General features: G+C 45.4%; 1 protein-coding gene across 4 annotated transcripts in view; it reads left to right on the top strand.

Annotated features, from left to right (window-relative positions):
- Positions 1–19,050, top strand: part of NUMBL (NUMB like endocytic adaptor protein) — a 126,488-nt gene that overhangs the window by 14,740 nt on the left and 92,698 nt on the right. The window contains exon 1 of one of the 4 annotated variants that reach the window (XM_056538385.1): positions 1,395–1,473. The exons of the other annotated variants lie outside the window; for them this stretch is intronic. The gene's annotated coding sequence lies outside the window, so the exon portion shown is untranslated. Of the gene's footprint in view, positions 1–1,394; positions 1,474–19,050 lie in introns of those variants that run through there. 4 annotated transcript variants of the gene reach the window in all.

The raw sequence follows: 19,050 nt of genomic DNA on the forward strand, positions 1-19,050 counted from the left end.
CATCAGTGTGCGTCCCCGCGAGCGCCCCACGCCCGCAGCTCTACTCCCCGTCCCCCGCCGCTGTAATCCCCGTCCCCTGCAGCTGTACTCCCTGTCCCGTTAACGCTCAGGGAGCGATCCACAGCGCTATGGGGATTCCTATGCTCATGGCGCTGTCATCAGTGTGCGTCCCCGCGAGCGCCCCACGCCCGCAGCTCTACTCCCCGTCCCCCGCCGCTGTAATCCCCGTCCCCCGCAGCTGTACTCCCTGTCCCGTTAACGCTCAGGGAGCGGGGAACATGAAGTAGAGCATCGGCGCAGGTTAAGTTATTCGCGTAGTGCTGCGCATGCGCAGTACTACTTTACCTGCGCCCGATGCTCTACTTTCTGAGCGTTAACGGGACGGGGAGTAGAGCTGCGGGGGACGGGGATTACAGCTGCGGGGGGCGGGGAGTAGAGCTGCGGGCGTGGGGCGCTCGCGGGGACGCACATTGATGACAGCGCCATCGGGCATAGGAATCCCCATAGCGCTGTGGATCGCTCCCTGAGCATTAACAGGGGACGGGGAGTAGAGCTGCGGGGGACGGGGAGTAGAGCTGCGGGGGACGGGGAGTAGAGCTGCGGGCGTGGGGCGCTCGCGGGGACGCACACTGATGAAAGCGCCATCGGGCATTGGGATCCCGATAGCGCTGTGGATCAACAGTACATGTAATAATAGAGTAAGTGTATATGAGCTGCGTACATGTGTGAACTTCTGTCGGGCCACAGAGGCCATGAGAGCTCCCTACAGCTTCAGCTATCACAGGGTGAGGAGATCCTCTCCCTGTGATAGCCAAACTGAGACTGCTGTGCGCATCCATGTGTGACGTTTAAATATGTCACGTGACAAGAGAGAGCCAATAGGATGTGATGGAGGCGGACCATCTCATTCTATGGCAAATCTCATTGTACGGCAATGCACCGGAACCCAAAAGAGCGATCATTGGCTGCAGCTCCCTTATATGGGCAGGGGCTGGCCTTAAGCTGATTGGTCCAAAACTTCTGTCAATTATCTGTACAAAGGATCATGGTCTGACATGTGACCACACCATGTGACCTCTGAAAGGTCCTAAAGCATAACCCAACGGAATTAACATAGTCACATGACCGCAGGTCCTGCGATGCTATAAATTTAATTATATTAATATACATTATTAAATATATACACATAGGGGGAGATTTATCAAAACCTGTGTAGAGGAAGAGCGGTGCAGTTGCCCATAGCAACCAATCAGATTGCTGCTTTCATTTTTAACAAGGCCTCTGCAAAATGAAAGAAGTGATCTGATTGGTTGCTATGGGCAACTGGGCAACTTTTCCTCTGGACAGGTTTTGATAAATCTCCCCCATAAACACTATAAAATTAGAGAAGGAGGAGGAGGCGACTAGGGGTTGTCCCACCTGGAGGACCCTACCTGGATGTAGTAACTCTGACTTTGGGGACCACCATACAAGGTACGGTATGCAATACGATACCGGGATACCACAGCAACATCTGGAGGTCCGCAGGTTGAAGACCACTGCCTTAGGGTATATTCACACGGTGGAATGTAAGTGCGGAATTCCACCAAAATATTCTGCACAGACATTTTTTCAGATCGATTTTAATGGGATTCTGCTGCACTGTACACTCGGTGGAATTTCCGCGCAGATGTTTCTTAATTCCGACGTCCGCAGAAAGAACAGACTTATTAGAATAGTCTATTCTTTCTTCGGATTTCGCTCGGAAATGCATTGCCGTCTATAAGACGGCGTATTTCCGAGCGGTCCTAGCGCGCGCCCAAACTTTCAAATGTGCGGAATGTCCATCCGTTTTTTCCCTGCAGACATTCTGCACATATTACTACTGTGTCAACATACCCTTACTCCTGAGTAAGTGGTGTTCTCAGAGGTAGGACCCCTAACGTTAACAGATTTATCCTGTGGTTCTACGGTAACAGGAATTCGGAAGAATTCCTAATTCAGTTTTCTATCTCATAAGAATAAAACGTGATGTAACTGAAAACCAGAGCGAGACAAGTCAAGTTTATGTAGAGATATTTAACATTGTACGAGCATTGTTTGATTCGGCAACTGCAGACAAAACGACTGTTTACCGAGACCTACATTTTCAGGACTAGCCGGTGTCCCTGAGGTTGGACCCCCACCGATCATAAAGTAATCTCATATCTTACCAAGATCACTTTATAGGCTGAAGTGTTATGTACAGTGGTCCCTCAAGTTACAATATTAATTGGTTCCAGGATGACCATTGTATGTTGAAACCATTGTATGTTGAGACCATAACTCTATGGAAACCTGGTAATTGGTTCTAAAGGCACCAAAATGTCATCCAAAAATAGGAAAAAGTGAGGATTAAAGATTAATAAGTAGAAAACTAATATAGATAAAGCAAATCCTTACATATAAAAGTAAGAAAGATCTGCTGGGAGCTGTAATCACTGTCTATGTTAGTGTTTCCCAAGCAGGGAGCCTCCAGCTGTTGCAAAACTACAACTCCCAGCATGCCCGGACAGCCTTCGGCTGTCCGGGCATGCTGGGAGTTGTAGTTTTGCAACAGCTGGGGGCACCCTGCTTGGGAAACACTGCTCTATGTAGAGGACAAGAGCTTCTTCAGGGTCCTCTACAGTACAGGCAATGTTCTAAAAAAGTAACATGGAGTCGCCCTCACCTGGTGTCCAAAGGAGCAGGTAACCCTGGTACAGGTAAAGAGTACAGAACATGTAATACCTCCCTGTACTGTAGGGGGCGCTACCAGACATCAGTAAGTGCATACACTTCAGTAATACAGGTAAAGAGTACAGAACATGTAATACCTCCCTGTACTGTAGGGGACGTTACCAGACATCAGTCAGTGCATACACTTCAGTAATACAGGTAAAGAGTACAGAACATGTAATATCTCCCTGTACTGTAGGGGACGCTACCAGACAGCAGTCAGTGCATACACTTCAGTAATACAGGTAAAGAGTACAGAACATGTAATACCTCCCTGTACTGTAGGGGGCGCTACCAGACACCAGTCAGTGCATACGCTTCAGTAATACAGGTAAAGAGTACAGAACATGTAATACCTCCCTGTACTGTAGGGGGCGCTACCAGACATCAGTCAGTGCATACGCTTCAGTAATACAGGTAAAGAGTACAGAACATGTAATACCTCCCTGTTCTGTAGGGGGCGCTACCAGACACCAGGCAGTGCATACACTTCAGTAATACAGGTAAAAGAATACAGAACATGTAATACCTCCCTATACTGTAGGGGGCGCTACCAGACACCAGGCAGTGCATACACTTCAGTAATACAGGTAAAAGAATACAGAACATGTAATACCTCCCTATACTGTAGGGGGCGCTACCAGACACCAGTCAGTGCATACACTTCAGTAATACAGGTAAAGTGTACAGAACATGTAATACCTCCCTGTACTGTAGGGGGTGCTACCAGACATCAGTCAGTGCATACACTTCAGTAATACAGGGGCTTTATCAGTAAATTGTCCATTCCGATTGGTCAGTTCTTCCAGCTATTGACACGTTTCACAGATCTGGACTGTCTGTACATTGTATGTTGAGTCTGGTTTCAACTTACAATGGTCCAGAAAAGACCATTGTATGTTGAAACTATTGTATGTTGAGGCCATTGTAGGTTGGGGGATCACTGTATTATTCTGTCCAGACATTCTAGGAGTTTTGCTGAAGATCCACAGGTTGGAGATCAGTGCTGTATGCATTCCCATTTGTATGGAGCCAGGCTGTACTGTACCATGTAGACATGGCCAAAGATCTGAAGATGAAGGACGGCGACTGAGATTTCCATATTGCTTATTTATGAGTCTGGACCTGAAAGCTCAGCCTATTTCTGACCAGACCCTGCTACATTATGCAAGATAATAAGCCGAGGACAGGAAGTTTATTCTCCAGAGAGGGATTGAAGTAAAAGTCGATCAGCAATGGAATCTATGTGTTCTCCATACATTAAATGACTTTGCACTAAGGGACTTACAGATTGAATATGTAAAATGCTGGAAATCTACAGACTGAATTTTTCATTGTGCCAGGGTTGATTATATATTGTGTATACTATAGTATAGGGCAGTGGTCTCCAACCTGCGGACCTCCAGATGTTGCAAAACTACAACTTCCAGCATGCCCGGACAGCCAACGGCTGTCCGGGCATGCTGGGAGTTGTAGTTTTGCAACATCTGGAGGTCCGCAGGTTGAAGACCACTGGTGTAGGGTAATGTTACATTTTTAGAGAGAAATTTGTAGTCATTGATAAATAGTGGTTTAGCTCAAAACATGACAGTGAGTCTTCAAATGGTTTAGAGTAGGACCTGATGAAGAGGGTAGTGTTGACCTTCGAAACATGTTGTGCCATTTGGATATAATGAATACTTTTTTATTTTACAATACTTGTGCAGCAGGAATGTGGAAATCCTATCACCGACGCCCAGGAAATGCAGTTCAGGGTGCCGGGCAGGTACATTTTTTATGCGTTTTAGCCCTGCATAGGGCAAGCAGGCCGGTGAGGTGCAGAACGTATGCGGTTCACACCTTACACTGGACTTCTAATTTTAAGACCACGACGCTCATGGTGTTTGGAGCGGGCTCCTGACTAGTGCCCGCTCCATACCCAGAGCCCCCAGCTGATTGCTGAAGCTGGGGGCGCCGCTAATAGCCCGGCCGCAGCAATCGCCACGGCTGGCTATTAACCCTTTAGATCGCTGCTGTCAGTTTTGACAGCGGCAATCTGAAGGGATCTTATCACAATCCCTGGTAGTCTAGTGGGATGGATCGACCCCCCCCCCCCCACACACACACACACACACACACACACACACACAATGCAATCGCGGGGGGCGATCCACTATGGAGGTAGCAGGAGGGCTTACACCTCATCCCATGGCTCAATGGATCTGTATTTGATTGAGCCTGTCTAAGGGACCAATAAAGTGTAAAAAAAAAAAAAAAAAAAAAATATATATATATATATATATATATATAAAATAAATAAAAGTTTAAACACACATACATTAACCCCTTCCATATTAAAAAAAATGACCCCTCCCCCCCCTTTTTTTTCCCATTTGTCATATAAAAAAAAAATGATAAAAATAAACATATTTGGTACTGGTGTTTGCATAATTGTCCGAAATATTAAAATATAACCTTAAATATACTGTACAGTCAATGGCGTTAACGTAAAAACATTTTCATAACTAAAGAAAAAATAAAGTAAAAAAAGTGATCAAAAAGTCCTATCAATACCAATTTTATACCTACTATCTAGGGATGGGCGGAATTTTTGTGCTGCACAATGTGAATTTTTCCCTATACCGCAATACTGGTTTGGCCCCTCCCCCTCGGGAATGAATGAATTATCAGGCCAGCGCTGCGCGGTCCCCACATCTGGGAGCTAATCATTTGTGACCCGCGAGCGCTGTTCTGCACCCCCCCCCCCCCCCAATTAATTATCAGCCCAGCGCTGCGCGGTCCCCACATCTGGGAGCTAATCATTTGTGACCCACGAGCGCTGTTCTGCACCCCCCCCCCCCCCCAATTAATTATCAGCCCAGCGCTACTACTCACATATATCACCCGCAAGCGCTGCCCCTCCTGGTCCTCCTGTTTGTTGCGGCCGCCGGCGCTAACACTCTATACCAGTGGTCTTCAACCTCCAGATGTTGCAAAACTACAACTCCCAGCATGCCCGGACAGGCGTTGGCTGTCCAAGCATGCTGGGATTTGTAGTCTTGCAACATCTGGAGGTCCGCAGATTGCAAACCACTGTTCTATACTGTATCCCTATACCCGGGCTGCAAAAGGTAAACAAAATAAACTTTAACTCACCTTCTCCGTCGGTCCGGACCAGCCTCCCAGGGAATGGAACGTTGGAAAGCCGCCAGCCTATCACCGGCCGCAGCGATGTTCCGCCTCGGCCGGTGATAGGTTGAGTGCACTGTCATGTAAGAAGTCGGCCGGCTTCTTACATGACAGTGTGCTCAGCCTATCATCGGCTGAGGCGGAACATCGCTGCGGCCGGTGATAGGCTGTCGGCTGTCTGACGTTCTCGTTCCCATCGTAACGCCGACGTCGGAACATGCGTTAGTTTATTTTGTTTACTTTTTGCAGCCCGGGCAAAGGGATACTGCACAGTATAGAGTGTCAGCGCCGACGGCCGCCACAAACAGGAGGACCAGGAGGCAGTGCTTGTGGGTGATGTGAGTAGTACCCGATGGGGACAGTGCAGCGCTGGGCTAATAATTAATTTTGGGGGAGGGGGGATACCGTTATATACCGTGGAACTGCCATAAGTTACAAAAATACCGCGATACACATATTTGGCCATACCGCCCAGCCCTACTACTATCTGCCCTGTTTTTTAAGATAGATCTCAAATAGGGTGGATTTATGCAAATAACCCACTACAAAGAAAACATTGTAATTTCTGGTGATTTTGTGGGCTTTCCTGTTGAATCAGGGGCTTTTATGTACAGTGGATGGAGTTGTTGAGATGTATCTAGTTTGTCTGCTAAATAATGATGGGATGTATCCTGATATTTGGGTGGGTCCTGAATTTTGGCATGAAGAATTGTGATTCCAAGGAGCAGAAATAAGCAGAGGTGACAGATGAGCCATAAACATTGCGGGCCGGGTGTAGATCACACCGGTACCTGCTGTTCTGAGCCGCCATGCCACTTCATGTACAGACACAAACCAGGCCTGATTTATGTCAGTTTTATGCAATGGAAGTGTGACTGAGGATATGCTCCAGGCAAGAGCGGGATTTATGCCTCTCCCAGCAGTCACTCGAAGCCAGTTAGCAGCCGCTACAGACGGCAAACATTGCAGATCCTTCAGGTTTAGCTTTGGGACTGAACGGCTGTTTGAGTACTTAGCATGCTGTAGTGTATTACATTCTGAAGGACGAGTCCACAAGACCAGAGAAGAGCTCTGAAGTGGGGCTGTATGAGAGTGGAAAATCATGAGTGCCACTCTTGTCCATTGGCAGTGCCTGGTACTTCACATCAATATATCTTGTATACCATTGCCATATCCTTTATGCTCTTTGTGGACAAGCCAACTAAGAATGATTTGAATGGGTTTTACAAAATAACAAAGACTGTTGAGACCCAATTAGCTCCTAGCGGCTATAACTACCCCTCCCCCTTATTACAATAATTAATTAAATAATAACTGACACAATAACAATTTAACTTTTCCGTGGGTGGGGATCGGCCACAGCTTTATTTATAAAATTACTTATATGAATAACAATTTAACTGTAACAAAGACACCGATTGGCTTCTTACCAACCCGAGAGGTGCTGCCACACCGTCCTGTGTGGAGGTCTACCCCGGGTTGACCCCGCTTTCACCGTCTTCTTACCGCCAAGCTGTGACTTACAATAAACAGAGATACAAAAAAGGGAGGGAGGGCAAAACTCCGGTTCTTGGGCAGATTGAGGGGGAAGGGAGACACCCCAGCTATAAATACCGAGGGGAGGGCCCCTGAAAGCCCGGGAAACTATTAAACCCCTGATTGGTGCACTCCTTCCCCCACCCATGGGACATAACACTTTAGTTACCGACAAGTCTTACAGGCAGGGGAGGGGGCTAAAAACCTTGCCTGTATATTTCTTAACCCCTTAACTGCTCACCAGTCAGGGGGCAAGCTAGTTATGCACAGCTTGCCCCTCAAAACAAAACAGTGCCATCCCTGTCCAGGGGTTGTGGCAGGTATTGCGGCTCACCTACACTGAAGTGAAAAGAGCTGAGCTGCAATACAAATAGCGTACACAACCTAGGGACATGTATGGCGATGTCTAAGAAGAATGCAACTACTGACTAGTGTTTTATTCAGTGTGCATAAAAAATGTACACGAACAAGTGAACAGGTAAGGGTGGCTATAAGTAAGCAACCATTGAAACCAAGTGTACCAGAGCTGATATTGCTGATACTACCCCTACCCAATGAAATCAATGGGTAGCACAATATGGAGCTGATTTTGATATCTATTGACTTCAATGGGTAGGAAAAATCCGCAGCAAATTACGGCATATGTGTGACCCTACCTTAAAGGGGTACTCCACTGCTCAGCGTTTGGAACAAACTGTTCCGAACGCTGGAGCCAATGCCGGGAGCTTGTGACATCATAGCCCTGCTCCTTCATGACATCACGCCCCACCCCCTCAATGTAAGTCTATGGGAGGGGGCGTGGCAGCTTTAACCCCTTTAAAAGTGTTTGGATGTACGAGGATAAGTTATATACATTTAAAACTTCCTAACTTGGTGAAGTAATGATGCATTGTTAATGGAATTAGTGCAAATAATATAAAATCCCATGTGATGAAATGTAAATAGATCGATCTCATTAAGATATATAGTGGATACCAAGATAACTTTTTTGTATGGTTCTGGTACTTAATAGTGCATATGTATTGCCCCACAATCTTTTGGATTTATTTCCCGCACTTTCCCGTAAAAAAATTGTTGGATTTGTTTTTTTTTTTAAGATAAATATAATAAACATTGTATGTTATTGTATTTTATGCAGTAGTTATGCTCTGGTTTTCTGGTGTAAAATGAGAATACATTGTACGGTACAGAGATTTACACGAGAATTTTATGGGATCAACTTTCTGCCATGTAAGGGACTTGTCTGGTCCAAATTATTCTCCAGAAGGTCGTCCCTTATTTATGTGGTGCATATTTATATTATCCAACATTTCTCTTGTCAAGAAAAACATTACAAGCCAACCTGTAACACAAGCCTATGTTCTATTGATCCACAGTCATGGAAACCTGCAACGCTCAAGAAATCTATTCTGGAAAGGCGGAGGAGGATGGAAATTGTAACCCTCCACTTCCAGTAACAGAATCCCTCGATTGATCGCCTTCCTTGTCATAAAGCCGTTCCGTCCATATGTGTTTTACTTACATGTGCAGCTCCCTTCTGGTTTTTCCTGTAAGGTTGACTCTGAGAATCATAAGGTTAGGAATCTCGGCAACAATTTCCATTGCGTTCATAGTCAACAGTAATAACAATATGATATCATTGACCCATATGGCGACCAACAGACCCTAATATAAGTCAGTAGGGTCAACTGTTTGGTGGCTCCATATGATGAATCATGGCTTCAGTCAAAAGTGGAACCATTACATCAGTCTAAAGCCTAGTATCAAACCGCTAGCCGCTCTGTTCTCACTGTAAGGGTATGACCTACTGAGGTACAGAAAAGCAATGTGAACAAAGCATAACCTCTAAAGAAACAGAAACCTGAGTTTCCATTTTCAATTGCATTCATAAGGATCTAATTTTTTTTTCTCTTCCGTTTACATCTGCCAGGAATAAAAACCTTGACTCAGAACAGCCTTTATCAATTTACCTTATGGCATGTATATTTTATACATTACTCGTATTAAATGGCAGCTCTGACAATACCCGTGGAGGCCCTAGTGCCCTGTATATGGTATCTTCTTATCTTTCCGAGGACATCTATTGTTTGCCAATCTTGACCCACGTTTCCTACACTTTTCTATTGTCATGTTCTCTGCACCAAAGCTAAATGTCTGTCTATGGTTTGTGAATATATTTGAGAGATTTGTGTGAAACAAACTGTACTTTAATGGATCCGCTTCTTCAGTGAGTGACCTAGTATGTGTCTTAGGTCTTTCTGTGATTTTATCTTTCATTATTACATTTCCAGACACTGTTTTTATCCTTAATACCATCCTTTTTTTTTAGCATTTGATGGAGATTTTTTATCTTATGTAGTTGGACGATCTTTGGAATGAAAATATTTAATAAAAAATACAGAATTCCACTTAGAAACTTGCATCTGTTACATTTTTATACCAGAAATTCTCTAAATCCTAATCCGCTGGGTGCTGGTCAGAATAGGGTGCAAGGTCTAAGTAATTCTTGGTTTCTATCCTTGTGGATCCCCCTGGTTTTGCTCCCCAGAGTAGTAATGAATTGGTGACTGAAGTGCTGAAACATTAGTAGCATAGTTAGGAACGTAGCCAGGGGTTGTCATCAGGATAGCAGTCAGGTCAGGAGACAAATATGTGAGCATAGTCAGAAACATGGCCAAGGATCAGAGGCCGGAGCTGGACAACGGATGCCATGCAGACAATCCAAAGGGGCTATAAAAGAATGTGGTCAGGATCAGGAACAAGGTCAGGATCAGGAACAAGGCCAAGGTCAGGATCATAAACGAGAATTAGTTAATAGCAACACACAATACAGGAGCCAGAAAAGGTATGTGCCTTAAGAACAGGCAATGCAATCTAGTGAAGGCTCTACTGGGTGGCATGAGCAGGGGTACTGTGATGTGAACGGTCAGAATTGCAGTGGTAGGAGAAGCGTCCAGTTTCTTAGCAACCAAACAAAGGTGTCGTGGAGCGCTATAGCACTGGAAATATGTGAGGTGAGTAACAGCATCATTTTGCTCAGAACATGAAAACCGTATAATTAATGTTCTAATAGCACTCCTTTCATTATTGTCTTCCTGTTAATGACTGGCATCATTACCTGCCCACCAATTCTGAGAGGAGATGGGCCCCCTAAGGCTTTGTTCACAGCCGTTATAGCAGTACTGAACCCATCAGACACCAAATGTGCCTGACAGACCCTATTGACTTATAAATAGGATCCATCAGGTTCCAACATAGTGTCTGTTGTGTTGACAGGAAAAATGGCGCAGTATGCTTTGGTTTTTCCCATCGAATCTGGAGGAACTACCAGTGAAGGCTCTGAAGGTAGTGTGGGCAGAGCCTATGTGCAGCGTTTCCAACATGAAAATGGACTTACTGCAAATTTTAGATCCTCACTGCAGGTCATTTGGTCTATAGATTTTTCAGATTTCTTCTTTGAGAAACATGGATTAGATTTTTTTTCCCATCCGCTATATAACTGGTGAAAATGCTGTGGAAATTCCCTGTGGTAAATCTGCGTTTGACCTTATCATAAAACGTCTTCTCCATAACTTATCGTTGGACCAATAAGGTTGGGTGCCAATTCAAGATTTTGCCTCTGCCTTAAACCTTGACTCTCTATGCTGTTTTAAGCAAATACCCGGATACAGTGAAAAATGTTGCAGAATTTTCCAACCAGGACCCTATCTGCTTAAATTTTTAGGAGAAACCTTTAAATACAGCGTACGAAACAATGGCCATATTTTATGATAAGACTCTATTTGTTCCATGCATCACAGTCCTCTTCTGCGTCTTCCCCAGCCCATTCCCCCTCTCTCTCGTATGCTTTCATTGCTCATGTATTTTTTTCTTCCATTCATTGAACCTCTCTTCCATTCATACATTCCGAATGTGCTCATTACCATATAATTGGGGGCTATGAATAATGATCGGGAGGATGAATGAAACCATGAATTACCAACACATAAGGAAAAAATGTCTTGCCTGCTGGTTTCTCAGCACAGTCTATGGAAAGCCCTGCAGCTTTAATGTTAGTTTCCCATGTATGGAAAGCACGATCCAGAAATACATAGAATATCTGAACTGCTTGTCCTCAAGTGTCTTATCGCCCGGCCTGTAAGAATCAATAGGAAAGTACTTTAAGCCTACTAGATGTTCCTTCTTACACTGATCAGACTATGATTTCATGGTTCTCCTCACCCAATGCCGGTACCTGAAGTGCAGGCGGGGGGAGGATCTGTTCAGGAGGATTGTTCTTCTTTTCTAAGTGCTATGGATGCTGACTGACAGATTCATCTGTTGCTGCAGATACCGGAAATAATAGTCCATTAATATGTCACCGTGGACTTCGCAGTGCGCTCACAGACACTCACGCCGAGTAGAGGTAATAATCTGGAAAAAAATAAATTTACCGTTACGAGCCTTCCCATCTGCTATAAAAATTGGTTTCACTGGCCTGAAAATGTAGCAGATCTAATAAGAATCCTTTATCAGTGATCGCTATAGTGGTGATTGTCAGGTTTATAGCGTAGGATTTTTTTTTTTTGCTGTGATTTCAACTTTTACCATTTACATACGGAATATTGTAATATTATCATGAATATATTCATCTGATTCAGAGGAAACATCTTCAGGTCTTTGCCCATACACATATTATCCGGCCAAAAGTTGTGGAGGAGCAGATTTTTTTTAGTGCCCATTATCTGCTGCAGCCGGATTTACATATAACACCATGTTCCCCCATAGATATCCTCCATTGTGGTTCACAAACATTACACACACTGGTAAGCAATCTGGTGACATAAGTCCAGTCCGTGTCCCATGTAAGCTTTAGGAACGCTTGTGAGGACACCTGGTGCAATGCATCTATCTTCTGTCTAAATCAGGTATTGGAATACTGGACATATAGACAAGGACAAAATTGTTGGTACCCTTCCATTAAAGACAGAAAACTCCACATTGCTCCCTGAAATAACTTTAAAACCAGACATTGCTTTTGAATTGAGGTTCAACAGGACCATTTTGAAAAACAATAATAAAACTGTCCTGGACAGAAATGATGGTCCTTGAACTTAATTTTTCTCTCACAACCTTCTGAGGCCATCAATACAATCCAGCAATTTCTGTAACTCTTACTGAGACTTCTGCGCCTGTCTCCAGGCATCTTGGCCCACTCCTCATAAGATCCTGCTCCAGATGTCTCAGGTGTGAAGGTGTCTTCTCCAGACTGCAGGTATCTTGGCCCACTCCTCATAAGATCCTGCTCCAGATGTCTCAGGTGTGAAGGTGTCTTCTCCAGACTGCAGGTATCTTGGCCCACTCCTCATAAGATCCTGCTCCAGATGTCTCAGGTAAGAAGGAGTCTCCAGACTGCAGGTATATTGGCCCACTCCTCATAAGATCCTGCTCCAGATGTCTCAGGTGTGAAGGTGTCTTCTCCAGACTGCAGGTATCTTGGCTCCACTCCTCATAAGATCCTGCTCCAGATGTCTCAGGTGTGAAGGAGTCTCCAGACTGCAGGTATCTTGGCCCACTCCTCATAAGATCCTGCTCCAGATGTCTCAGGTGTGAAGGTGTCTTCCCCAGACTGCAGGCATCTTGGCCCACTCCTCATAAGATCCTGCTCCAGCTGTCTCAGGTGTGAAGGTGTCTTCTCCAGACTGCAGGTATCTTGGCCCACTCCTCATAAGATCCTGCTCCAGATGTCTCAGGTGTGAAGGTGTCTTCTCCAGACTACAGGTATCTTGGCCCACTCCTCATAAGATCCTGCTCCAGATGTCTCAGGTGTGAAGGAGTCTCCAGACTGCAGGTATATTGGCCCACTCCTCATAAGATCCTGCTCCAGATGTCTCAGGTGTGAAGGTGTCTTCTCCAGACTGCAGGTATCTTGGCCCACTCCTCATAAGATCCTGCTCCAGATGTCTCAGGTGTGAAGGTGTCTTCTCCAGACTGCAGGTATCTTGGCCCACTCCTCATAAGATCCTGCTCCAGATGTCTCAGGTGTGAAGGTGTCTTCTCCAGACTGCAGGTATCTTGGCTCCACTCCTCATAAGATCCTGCTCCAGATGTCTCAGGTGTGAAGGTGTCTTTTCCAGACTGCAGGTATCTTGGCCCACTCCTCATAAGATCCTGCTCCAGATGTCTCAGGTGTGAAGGTGTCTTCTCTAGACTGCAAGTATCTTGGCCCACTCCTCATAAGATACTGCTCCAGCTGTCTCAGGTGTGAAGGTGTCTTCTACAGACTGCAGGTATCTTGGCCCACTCCTCATAAGATCCTGCTCCAGCTGTCTCAGGGGTGAAGGTGTCTTCTCCAGACTGTAGGTATCTTGGCCCACTCCTCATAAGATCCTGCTCCAGATGTCTCAGGTGTGAAGGTGTCTTCTACAGACTGCAGGTATCTTGGCCCACTCCTCATAAGATCCTGCTCCAGCTGTCTCAGGGGTGAAGGTGTCTTCTCCAGACTGTAGGTATCTTGGCCCACTCCTCATAAGATCCTGCTCCAGATGTCTCAGGTGTGAAGGTGTCTTCTCCAGACTGCAGATATCTTTGCCCACTCCTCATAAGATCCTGTTCCAGCTGTCTCAGGTGTGAAGATGTCTTCTACAGACTGCAGGTATCTTGGCCCACTCCTCATAAGATCCTGCTCCAGCTGTCTCAGGTGTGAAGGTGTCTTCTTCAGACTGCAGGTATCTTGGCTCCACTCCTCATAAGATCCTGCTCCAGATGTCTCAGGTGTGAAGGTGTCTTCTCCAGACTGCAGGAATCTTGGCCCACTCCTCATAAGATCTTGCTCCAGATGTCTCAGGTGTGAAAGTGTCTTCTCCAGACTGCAGGTATCTTGGCCCATTCCTCATAAGATCCTGCTCCAGATGTCTCAGGTGTGAGGGTGTCTTCTCTAGACTGCAAGTATCTTGGCCCACTCCTCATAAGATACTTCTCCAGCTGTCTCAGGTGTGAAGGTGTCTTCTACAGACTGCAGGTATCTTGGCCCACTCCTCATAAGATCCTACTCCAGCTATATCAGGTGTGAAGGTGTCTTCTCCAGACTGCAGGTATCTTGGCCCACTACTCATAAGATCCTGCTCCAGCTGTCTCAGGGGTGAAGGTGTCTTCTCCAGACTGCAGGTATCTTGACCCACTCCTCATAAGATCCTGCTCCAGCTGTCTCAGGGGTAAAGGTGTCTTCTCCAGACTGCAGGTATCTTGGCCCACTCCTCATAAGATCCTGATCCAGATGTCTCAGGGGTGAAGGTGTATTCTCCAGACTGCAGGTATCTTGGCCCACTCCTCATAAGATTTTATTGTACCCTGTACATAGTCAAGACACTGTGTACCAGATGCAGCAAAGCAGCCCCAAAACATACAGAGACTTTTCCATGCCTCACAGTAGGTACAGTAGTGATCTTTTCTTTGTAGGCTTCATTTTTGGGTCTGTGAACATAGAGCTGTTTTATATATATATATATATATATATATATATATATATATATATATATATATATATATATATATAAATAAAATGTCAACTTACCTTATAAATGACTTTAAATGGAGAATTTCCAGTTGATGAAGCAGGTACATGTTAGTTCAGCCCATGGCAGGAGAAACATAAAATCAGCAATGGTCCAGTGAGGTCCAGTTATGAAGGTTAACAACATGACCTCCTTACAAAACAAATTAAAAACATAAGAGGCACGCAGCCAGGAAAGAAAAAACAACACGTTACGAGTCTGAATAAACTGTTACTTCTGGCTGTGCTTACCTCATGTTTTTACATTTTATTTTGTGCTTGTTTATATAACGGTACGATCCATAGTGTATCTGTAATAAAACCTGCATGTAACGCATTTGTGACAGATCTGCATAAGAAACTCCAATGCTTGTGGAATCACCCTAATGTTCAGTTCAAGTGCCTAGGGTGGCATAAGATCCAAACTACTACCTCTGTTGTAGGCTTTTTTGTGCTAGGATGATACCAGACATGGGCCTTCAGTTATCTTCTGTTAAATTGAGACCTTACTAGTAGTTTTATTGAACAACACAATGATTATTTATTACTGTGATAACCACCTGTGCATGTGGCGGGACCACGGGTGTAGCGGTGTGAGTGGTGGGATCAGATGGTATTAACCCCCGGGGGTCGGATGGTATTAACCCCTATGTGTTTGTGACGCCAGTGTGGTTTTCGGGTTCCGGAACACCACACACCCGGATTCTCCGCTATCCCACGGGCTAGTAGTGAATAAAGAGTCCACAACCAGTTATGGGTAAATGGTGGCCAGTACCCAGAGGACCTCGCAGCTTGCTGGACCAATACTTGTAATAAACTTGACTTTGACTTGTAATTAGACTAGACTTGACTATGTACAGGACTTGACTTGACTATGTGCAGGACTTGACTTGACTATGTGCAGGACTTGACTAACTTCAGTGACAGCAGACATAGACTTGTAGACTTACTGGAGAGACTTGTAGCTTTGTGGCCTCCAGATGCTGAACACTTGTCCTGAGATCTCTGGTAGCTGCTTCAGCAAAGACTTAGATGTTACAGCTATGAGCACATAACTCAAAGAGAGAGAATTAATATGGCCGCCCCTTTATATAGTGGGGGGCTGGACATATAGCCCATTGGTCAAGCTGTGGTTCATAGGTTAAATCTGGTGCTCTCTGGGAGTACAGGTTACAACAAATCATGCAACTGCATAACATAACATGTGACAGGCTTACTCACAGGTCCTTGAGACCTCCACAGGTCCTTGAGACTATATATACATAGGGATCCTGTCTATGCATTAAAGGAACATACACACATTTATTAAACCAACAGGGAGACAACAGGGGGAGACCCTGCAGGGGAGCCCCCAGGCCACTGAGGGACTCAACCTGACAGGGCCTACAGGTAGTATAGGACCATGTACCTGTACTGGGACATTCGAATGTACTAATGATGACAAAGATTTCTACACCTGTACACTATTCTCTTGGTGACATCTAGTGATGACTGGAGTTGAGGTGAATACAGTGTAAACTACAATCTATAGCTGATAATATACTGGCAAGATTACTATTACTGTAATATTCACAGAAGGCATCATCCATGGAGAAGAACACTATACAACCATGGAGCTTTTTCTAGATCTTCTGCGTCTTCCCCAGCAGGTCTATAATTGAGTTTAATTAAACATTTCCCATCTGAGAGATATTGCACTTCTTATTTTTCTTGCTGTTCACACCAAAGCATCAAAATAGCAATTTCCCTGGGGAGAATACAAAGGGCGAGGAGGAGTTGTAGGATAATTGTTGCATGAATCACACAGAACAGAAGTTCATGATCAGGTTACAAGATCTTAGAAATGGAAGGAGCCTGTTGTGTTATTATTGGATGTCTTTCTCTGCATTGACAGTATGGGAAATAATTGCTAAAAAGATGAGACTTCTGCTTTGTGAATATTGACTACCGTATATTTCGCCCTATAGGACGCACCGGCATATAAGACGCACCCAATTTTAAAGGTGCAAAATCTAGAAAAAAAAGATTCTGCACCCAACAGTGATCTTCAACCTGCGGACCTCCAGATGTTGCAAAACTACAACTCCCAGCATGCCCGGACAGCCAACGGCTGTCCGGGCATGCTGGGAGTTGTAGTTTTGCAACATCTGGAGGTCCGCAGGTTGAAGACCACTGGATAGGAGGTAATACTCACGTGTCCCCGCCGCTCCAGACCGTCACCGCTGCCCTGGATGTCGCTCCATCGCTGTCGCCGCGTCCCCGGGGTGTCCCCGACGCTCCAGACGTCTTCTTCCCTGGGATCCACGCTCTCCGTCGCCATCATCACGTCGCTACGCACGCCGCTCCTATTGAATGACAGGACGGCGTGTGCGACGACATAATGACGTCGTAGGAGAGCGCCAGCCATGCAGGGGATCCCGGCACGGAGCAGACACCGAGGAGGCAGGTAAGGTCCCTCCCGATGTCCTGTAAGCTGTTCGGGATGCCGTGATTTCACCGCGGCGGTCCCGAACAGCCCGACTGAGCAGCCGGGTTAGTGTCACTTTTGCTTCAGACGCGGCGGTCAGCTTTGATCGCCGCGTCTGAAGGGTTAATACAGGGCATCACCGCGATCGGTGATGTCCTTTATTAGCCGCGGGTCCCGGCCGTTGATGGGCGCAGGGACCGACCCGATAGGTGTGTAATCGCCGTATAAGACGCACCAACTTCCCCCCCCCAGTTTTGCGTCTTATACGGCGAAAAATACGGTAGATGTCACCTGTTCTTTGCAGGGTTGTAATAGTGGAGCAAGGAGGTTTTTTTTTATATATTGCTATTGAATACCGGTAGTGTATAAGGAGCAAGTGCTATGGGACTAAAAGCTACATGAAAATATATAATAAGAGGCAAGACATACAGAATCCCTATGTTTCTATATTACAGACCTGCAGGCATTTTGTGTGCACAATTCAGCATCCATTGGCTTTGTTTATATATTATGTCAGGCAGGTTGAGCTATAGGATGGTTCCATTGCCTATAGGAGCTGTTTAACTGAGACATACAGAATTGATATTTCCTCTTTACAGGCAAAAGTGATGGACCAAAACATTCAGGAGCAGATAGTCTATTTTTAGGCAAGTACCTGTTCGCGAGTCTTAGTAGCATACAGATGTGGTAGCCACAGGTGTATGATGAGAGTAGTGAACCCCTTTCACATTTACTAATAAAGACAGTCACTTAGATATAACTTTATTAGTACAGCTTAGGAGACAGGAGAATGATGAGTTGGTCACTGTCCCTTAATATAACACTATTTTTACAGATACTTATGCAGGCATTAACTTTGTATGGGGAACTATAATCTAAGTTCTAATGTCCAATTTACTGAAATTGTAGCACAAGGATCTTGACGGGTAGTTAACCGTGGTGTTAACAATAAAAAGGACTCTACTTTTTTCACACTTTTGGTGGCAACTCTGGTAGAAGCGTATCCAGGGAAGTCCTTCATGACTTGGCAGACAGGCTTGCACTGGTCTGACCTGAGGCCAACTGGAGACACACAGACCCCCTCAGCATCACCCCCTCGCATGCAGTTTGCCCCCCTGTCGGTAGGAACTCCCTTTAGGTAGTGTACTATCTAAAGGTTGTTTTCCCCCTGTATTTTAAGACCCTCTGCAGGTAGTTTTCTCCCTGTAGATAGTTTGCTCCATATAGGTAGGACACCGTGTAATTAGCTTGCTCACCATAGGTAGGACCCCCCCCCCAGCAATAGTTTTATCCCTGTAGTTAGGACTCCCTGTATGTAGCATACCCCCTGTATGTAGGACCCCCCTGTAGGTACTTTGCCCCCTTAGGTAGGACCCACCTTCACTCTAAGGAGAAAAAAAACATATTATCACCTTGATCCCCCCCCCATAGTCACCTGCATTTTCTTCAGCTTCTTTCTGCATCTGAGAGCTTTTCTCCCTGCGGGACGTGCACAATGATGTCATCATGTGCATCCTAGAAGAAGTGATGTTCTCGGCCTCTAGTGACCGTAGGCAGCTATACTAGAGGCCAGAAGCCCCTGGAGACCTCACAGCTAGGACCCCTGTGGCAT

The sequence above is a fragment of the Hyla sarda genome, chromosome 9 (assembly GCF_029499605.1).
Source record: "Hyla sarda isolate aHylSar1 chromosome 9, aHylSar1.hap1, whole genome shotgun sequence".
NCBI classification, from domain to species: Eukaryota; Metazoa; Chordata; class Amphibia; order Anura; family Hylidae; genus Hyla; species Hyla sarda.